We start from the raw sequence: 8,775 nt of genomic DNA on the forward strand, positions 1-8,775 counted from the left end.
TTCTTTAAGATTAGATAGTCTCAGATTGGCCTCAATGACGATATTCTTCTGTTGTAAACTACCTGCGATTTGTTAGGTTCTTTTTTTATCTTTTTTTTTTTTTCAAATGACTTGTGATTCTTAATCCCTATTCAACCATTTATGTTTTAGAAAGGGTCATATACTTATATAGAGTAAATTACAAGAATCCGTTCCTATTTTTTGATTGTAGAAAGGGACGTATACTATATAGAGTAAATTACAAGAATCCGTTCCTATTTTTTGATATAACTTACGAGTCTTTATCTTTGAACTTATTTTTTATTTATTTACTAGTTGTGAAACCCGTATATTATACGGGTTAATTAAAACATAAATGTTAAACATGAACAATTAAATGAAAAGTTTATTTGACTTTAAAATATGAAATAAGTGAAAATTATGAAAAAAATAATACAAAAAATAAATTAATTAAAATTATGTGTTTAATTGTTAGACCCGTGTACTAAACGATTTATTATAATAAAATGTTAAATACAAATGTTTAAAATGTAAATTTAGTTAAAATTGAAATTGAAATTTCAAATTTGAAATTAATAGTTATTATAGTAGGTTTAATTTATGGAAACTAAATTAATGATATAGTAGAAATGAATAATGAAGTAATTGACAACTGGAAAATAAATATATTTCAAAATTATGTCAAAATGACATGTGGTCAAATAAATGAGAGTATGACAAGTGACAATTACATTTTCATTTATTAGGGTAAATTTTTTTTTTTTCATTTAGACAACCCTTGGTGTTAGGTTGCAAAATGTTTTCGCAAGTAATTGAAAAACTAATCTGTCAGGAATTTAAATCTAATTCTATATGTTGTTTGGTTGGCAGGAAATGAAATTGGAATTAATTTCAGATTGTCTTTAGTCACCACGAAGCGGAATTTGAATCTATATAAAATGACATAATTACTTTTTTTATTAGTTTTCTTTAATTTTACTTTGATTTCTATCTTACATGTAATGTAATATTATATAAACTATAAAAATAGTAAAATTTCATTTTATTAAGTGAACATTCATACCGGTGGCGGTGGTAGGTGGTTGTGGCCGTGACGATGGGTAGTGGTGGCGGTGGTTGTAGGTGGTGATGGTAGGGTGGTGCCAGTAGATGGTGGTGGTAGGTGGTGGTGATGGTGAGTGATAGTGGTGTCGGTGATGGTAGATGGGTGGTTGTAGTGGAGGCGGTCACTACTAGAAAATTGAAAGTTACCTACAAGCTATTGTGTTGGTATTTAGTAGGAAACAAGGATTAGCCACAAATTTCCAACAAAACTTGTTTGTTGGAAAAAGGGTCGTGGGAAACAACCTTCCTACAAATTTCCAACGAAATGTGTAACAAATTTCCGACAGAATATTTCGTAGGAAATTTCCAACAAAGTTACAACAAAACTTCCTAACACAAGTTTTCTTACGGATTTCCTACAAATCCTTTTTCCGATGGAATTCCTACGGTCAATTCCAACAGTTTTATTTTCCAAAAAAGTTTTATTTTGATGCATTTTTCTGTAGGTATTGTGTTGGTAATAATGCAGTTTTTTTCATATATATATATATATATATATATATATATATATATATATATATATATATATATATATATATATATATAAAATACAAAATGCATAAAAATACTCCACAATTTGTTTGCCACAATAATATTTAACATATATAAAAACAATTCAATACAATTTCATTCTTCAACAAAATGATAGATAATATCCTAATCTCTAACAGATCACCAAAATGACAACTACCATCTAATTCTACAACAAAACAATTACGCTTTTGTACTTCAGCAACGAGTTTAACAAAAAGTTTACAACAATAAAACTAAAATGAATCTCCAGGAGGGTTACCAAATTGTCTCACTAGTTGAGCCATTGTTGTTACATTCTTTCTTGTTTTTGTTGCATAAAAATTATCCCCCTCCTCAAGTTGGGTTCCTAACTCCTTAACCTACAAAAAAATATATATAATTAGCAACCAAACAATATATACCAACATTTCTTATCCATTATAGAAACATCCAAAAAAGATTATTCAATAATAGTTATCAATGCATCTAGAGGTCAAGACTTTTGTTACAAAAGGCTTACTTATATGCGGTAAGATGTTCATAATAGAAGGCAAACACTTCCTACAATATTAAAATCAGCAGAATAATGAGTTATACGAATCTTTTTGCATAAACATGTGATGTACTACAACTATTAATAGGTGTAAGTTACATAAAGAGTTAAATTAGTTTTGCATTTGAGGTCATTATTAATAGTTGTAAGTTACATAATCACTTTTCAACGCAATTGTGCTTAAGCGCTTCCTTAGCAGTAGAACTTCACTGGCTCCTATTATGAACACAGTTTTTGGGCTGTTTATACATATAGTTATAAAAAATATCACCATGAGATTGCCAAATACACTGTAGCATATAAACGAAGATTTTGCATCTACTTTTACAATATGCTATATATCTAGATAACATACATATATTTTTTTCTAAATATAAATATGTATATCTAACTTTGAAGATTTCATAATTATGTACTGATGATATTATTATTTACTCTTCACCACCTCCCATTATCAAGTGTTTTGTATCAAATAGAACCATGTCCTGATACTAGTTTATCACTTTATGCAACAGCAACAACACACTTGCAAGATAGATAAAACATAAAAATTCTAAAAATATTAAAATATAAAATTACTTACGAATGCATGTATAAATCAAACACAATCAGCATTATGTAACAATCATATCAGACAGTTGATCATTTGATATGTATAAATCATGACGAAACATAATATTTCATATCCATTCAACCAATATGTTTTGCAACCATTAAACCTATCAAAAGCATAAGCATCATAAATCATTAGTCCAACTAGGTTTTACAACAAAAAGCATACATATCAACTCACCTGGACTAGAGAAACAGAATGGCAAGCGAGATAGATTTGAAAGAAATTGCGAGTCCCCCATTTTCGCCAGAGAGAAATAGAGAATGAAATGTTGTGGTGACAACAGGGGTCCGTGATGAACAAGAAGAGGTTCCTGAGATGCAACGGGCTGATCGGGTTAGGGTTCCAAAATCGCCAGAGAGAAATAGAGAATGAAATGTTGTGTTCCATTGGAAAATGGTTCCTGAGATGCAACGGGCTGATTGTGGTGACAACAGGGGTCCGTGATGAACAAGAAGAGGGAGTTGGAGACGAACATGGCTACCGAGATATGAAGGAATAATGACAAATTGTGTAGAGATCGTTTGTTGGTATATGACAATTATCAGCCCGACATGAGAGATCGAGGAATGAGGAAGGTAAGATCCAAAGTCACTTAATTCCAAACCCTAGACGATGGTTGGAGCTAGGGTCTGTAGGATTTGGTGGTTTCTTTGACACCTCCAGGCGGGAGTTGGAAGTTGGAAAAAATGGGAGGCGGGCTTGAGAGGGAAATGTAAAACCTATTTTTATTTTTTTATTTTTTTTGGGGGGGGGGGGTGGGGGGCTCGCGATGATGGAATGGCACACACCACAGTTTTAGCCTGGGAGTTAGACTCTGATATTTTGATATGATCTTGACACTAGTTTCGATTTGATAAATTTATTATGACGTTTTGAGACACATGATTCATGGTTTTATCTTTTAATATTTGATATTATGGTTTAGTAAAGTTCTCAAACAAAAATTTTTTGGGTTGTATTTTTGGGATGTTACAGCTACTTATCATGTAAAGTTGGAAACTTTACACTCATGGACATAGAAAGATATAGCTAGAAGGGTGTCAATGTAACAACTTGTTACCTTAAAATGATGCTAAATTGAGGTAGACTTCAGATCTACAAACGTTTTTGCTTCCAACTTCTTGATCTTCAAGCTTCTTGCAACAAGGTCTTCTTTCCAAGCTTGAAATTTACACTAATATGGAGCACACACACGAATTAGGGTTTCTGGACTCTCAAGAGGCTGCAAAGGGACTAAGGGATGCTCATGGTCCCTTAAATAGGGTGCCAAACCCCGGAAATTAGGGTTCACCCTCCAACTCGTCGAGTCACTCTTCCGACTCGGTGAGTTAGTCACTTAACACATGGTCCAAACCCGCTGCTACTCGATGAGTCAGGAAACCAACTCGTCGAGTAGACCTTGAATTCATGAGAATTCATAACCATAAATTGGTATTCGAGAATCGGGACGTTACAGTTAACAATGCTTAAAAATGGTCCAAACCCTAAAAATTATGGTTGGAGTCTGGCAGTCGTATGCCAACTGTACTCATGGTATGCCCAACATACCAAGCTAGTCATCTGTGATCACACGAGCCCAGTATGCCCAACGTATCAGACTAGACCAAAATTCTTCCTATTTTCCGAAAGCCATAACTTCTTTGTCTCGACTCCGATGTCGGCGTTCTTTATATGCTCGGAAAGGTAATGAGAAGCCATACACTCCTACCAACTCTCATTTTCCTCAAAACATTCAGAACTTAAATCCTTAATTAATGAAAGGTCTGAACCATCACTTTACCATTATACCATTGGGCTCCAAAGCACAAACCGAACTCTTGGATCATATAATCTACATTACCCACATCAAAATGAGTCTAAACCTTTGTTTCCTCAAAGTCTGAAGCCTTATGATAATTGATCTTTGGGTCACGACCCCAAATTAAGAAACAACTCGAAACAGGGTGTTACATATGATTAATTGATACATGTGATATATATTTTACCATTTCCATGACTAATATACTAATTAATTCGTTCAAATAGCACCACCCAAAAAATAAAGCCAAGGAGAATTGAACTCGAGCAAACCATTTGAGAAGCCTTTCAAGTTATATATATTAGAAATTATTGTTTTTATTAACTTCTATAGTTTTTATTTCTTTTGTATGCTTTTTATTTTCTTATTATTTCTATTGTAAATAACTTCATAATTTTAGTTTTATTTTCTTGTTGTATTCAAATTCTATATTTTTAGTTTTTTGTAATAATTGTTTGTTAATTTTTTTATATAATGTATATTAAAATGTAAAAAAAATAAAAAATAAGAAAAAAAAAACTTTAAATATTATGAGGGAAAAGAAAAGAAAAAAGGTGGGAAGATGTTTTCAATTCCCGATATTATTTTTCCTACGAATTTCCAGCATCATATTAACTTTAAATATTAATTTATATGTTGGTTGGTGTTTTGTAGGAAAATAGCAACAGTTTTCCAACGAAATATTTAGGGTACCCACTTCTGTAGGCAATTTGTTGGAATTTTGTTGTATTACACTTTTGTTGCAAGTTTGTAGGAAACTAGATGGATATTTCTAACAAAAAAAATTTCGTAGGAAATATTTGGTAGCTAAAACCAAATTTTCTAGTAGTGGGTAGCTGTGGTGGAAGCAGTAACAAAGGTAGGTGGTGGCGGTAGGTGGTAGCAGTGGCGGTAAGTGGGTGGTGGTGGTAATGGAGATGACGGTGGTAGTGATAGATGGTGACGACGGTGGCAAGTGGTGGGTGGCGGTAAAGTCAGGTGGTAGCGGTGACAGTAGGTAATTGTGGCAGCGTCGGTAGGTAAATGGTGGTGGCAGTAGCGGTGGTAGGTGGTGGTGGTGGTAGTTGTGATAATGGCGATAAATGGTGGTCGGTGGTAGGTGGTAGTGGTGGGTAGTGGTGACGGTAGTGAAGGTGGTGGTGGGTCAGTGATGGTGGTAGACGGTATGTTGTGTAATAAAACAAGAGCAACAAGGTAAAATGTCACTTTCCTTCTTTGAGGGGAATTAATTCCATCATCATCTTGAAGGAAAGTGTTTTCCCTTATTTGATGGAAAGTTTTCACATTTAGGTTCCATCGTAAAAAGTTGAACCAAACACTGGAATGTGGTGGAATTGGAATCGTTTTTCCTCGAATTTCATTCCATTCCAGCGAATCAAACACAGCTTTATCTTTTAACTTTTTTTTTTTCATTAAGACAACCTTTAAAACAAGAGTAATATGGTAGAATGTCACTTTCCTTCTTAGAAGGGAATTAATTCCATTATCATCTTGAAGGAAAGTGTTTTCCCTTGGAAAGTGTTTTCTCTTATTTGATGGAAAGTTTTCATTTAGGATCCTAATTTCATCGTACAAGTTCAACCAAACATTGGAATATGATGGAATTGTAATCATTTTTCCTCGAATTTCACTCCATTTCAGCGAATCAAACACATCTTTATCTTTTAACTTTTTTTTCGTTAAGACAACCCTCAAATTTTAATTTGTTTTGGATTTTGTACCCGTCCGATTTAAAATGACGACATTATCCTTAATTTTTGGCATGAATTTCTTGGTTGGATTTTTGGATTTTGATTTCAACTTTGAATGGGTTAAATTTATGTGTTTGAATTCTGGGTTTGAATGTGTTCGCTGGGGTATTTTTTCTGGAGGTGGATATTGTGGTAGTTTAGTGATAAAGGGGGTAATCTATTCAAATAGATCAAGATTCTTTTTACTACATGTCATTTTTTTCATTAGTTTTGACACATGTCATTTTATAGTATTTTCTAAATAAATTATATCTATAATGTCAATTTATGGTTTTTTTCTAAATTTTTTAAATTAAAATGCCACATAATACTAATATTTATATATATAAAGTATTAAATATAATAAATATGATAATAAATGACAAAAAAACATTCCAAATTTATGATTTTTTTGTTTTTTGTTTTAAATAGATAATAACCTATTTTGACTAATAAATTAGAATATAGATCATTAACTGTTATTTTTAGAAACATGTTCAAATAAAAATTAAATTGACGTATATGTTAAATGTCTGATTATCTATTATGTATCTGATTTTTTTAATACCAATATAAAAACTATCATTAAAACAAAATTTTAACTGATATTTTTTTTTAGTTTATTAATAGTTATTTTGTTATAATTTTTGAACACATGTTTTCTTTGGTCATGATTTTTTTTTTAAATTTATGGGGTAAATCAAATTATTTATATAGGAATATCATGCAAAGTTGAGCTTTTATAAAATTTGTCATTTTCAAACAAGAAATTCTAAAATAACAACTCTTCGTAATAGATATTATAAAAGGATTATTTTTTTAATAAATGTCATAAACAACCGCAAAATTTGATATTTTGTAAAACATAAATGTTAAAACACTATATAGATTTTCGAGTTTCATATATATCTACCTTAATAAATAAATAAATAAATTTATCATGTGTTACACTCTCATTCATTTTGTCGAATGTTATTTTGTGGTTATTTTAAATTAATTTTTTTACACATGAAATTTTATATATTAATCAACTTGTATAGTACACAGGTCTCACACCTAATAATTTTATCAAATGAAAGAGATTGTGGTAACCAAGAGGAAAGCATCCGAAAGGAGGAGATGTGGCATGTAGTGAAGGGATAACCGGTGGTGGGTGTTGGTGGTGGTACCAACATTTTATATTAAATAGTTCTTTTAATAAAATAAATTATATATCTTTACTATCTTATAAAAGAAATCTCACTATTTCTAAAAATAGATTGAATAAAATAATAATATTTTTTTAACACGTCCAAATCATTAAGCTAATTGTACAACTAATCACTAATAAAATAATACTAAAATTTAAACAAACTCCTATAAATCTTCTCTTCCAAGGTTTTGACCAGATCTTTTTTCATCCAAATAAATACTCAACACCCTATAATTTGGTCATTTCATGAATTTTCTTTATTTTTAATATGACATGTTTCCTAAAACAAACTAATGATTGAATTGAAAATAATCATTCTTCATCGAAAAGAAATTAATTGTCGAAACAAACTATTTGTCGTCCGCCGCTTTGCGCGGGTAAACGGCTAGTATATATATATATATATATATATATATATATATATATATATATATATATATATATATATATATATACACTAGGTGTGAAACACGTATATTACACAGGTTTATTAAAAATAAAAATTTAATATCAATATGTAAATATGAAATATTTTATAATGTAATACTTTACATAACAAAATGTAATCTTCTGAAAATTTGCAAAAGAAATTAAATCTTTTGAAGTATTTATGAGAATTTATTACCAAATTAATAGGATGATTTTATTTCCTTATAAAACCCATTATAATTTTATGAAATTTTATTTTAAGAAAATAGAAATCCCTTAAAAATGACAAGTGGAAAATAAAATTTCTAAAATTCTCACAAAATGACAAGTGTCAAAATGAAAGAGAAAATGACATGTGGCAAAAAAACCTTAATTTATTATTGAAGATATATATATATATATATATATATATATATATATATATATATATATATATATATATATATTATGGGGATAAAGAATATACATTACAGCTCCACCTTAACTTAAGTACTAATCCTTTATATTGTATCATTTTAACTTAGTAAATATACTCAATTCAATTTTCACTTAGTAAATATACCATTCCCCATAACATTTATTTTCTTCATTATCATTTAACTATCCTAGTTTTCTTTCCTTCATTATCATTTAGTACTTCACAACAGTGAATATTACTGTTTTCTGTTAGAAAATTGGTGTTAACCAATTTATAAAAATAATCTTTCCTAATTTTTTTAACACGTCCAAAACGGATTTAAGATGAATGAAAAATTAATCCTTAAAGTAAGGATGTTGGAATAAGTAGATAAAAGAGTTTAATGGGTGAGAGAAGAAAAAGAAAAGTTTAGGGACCTTTTT

This window comes from Lactuca serriola, chromosome 8, assembly GCF_051521515.1.
Source record: "Lactuca serriola cultivar US96UC23 chromosome 8, Lser_US96UC23_V15, whole genome shotgun sequence".
NCBI lineage: Eukaryota > Viridiplantae > Streptophyta > Magnoliopsida > Asterales > Asteraceae > Lactuca > Lactuca serriola.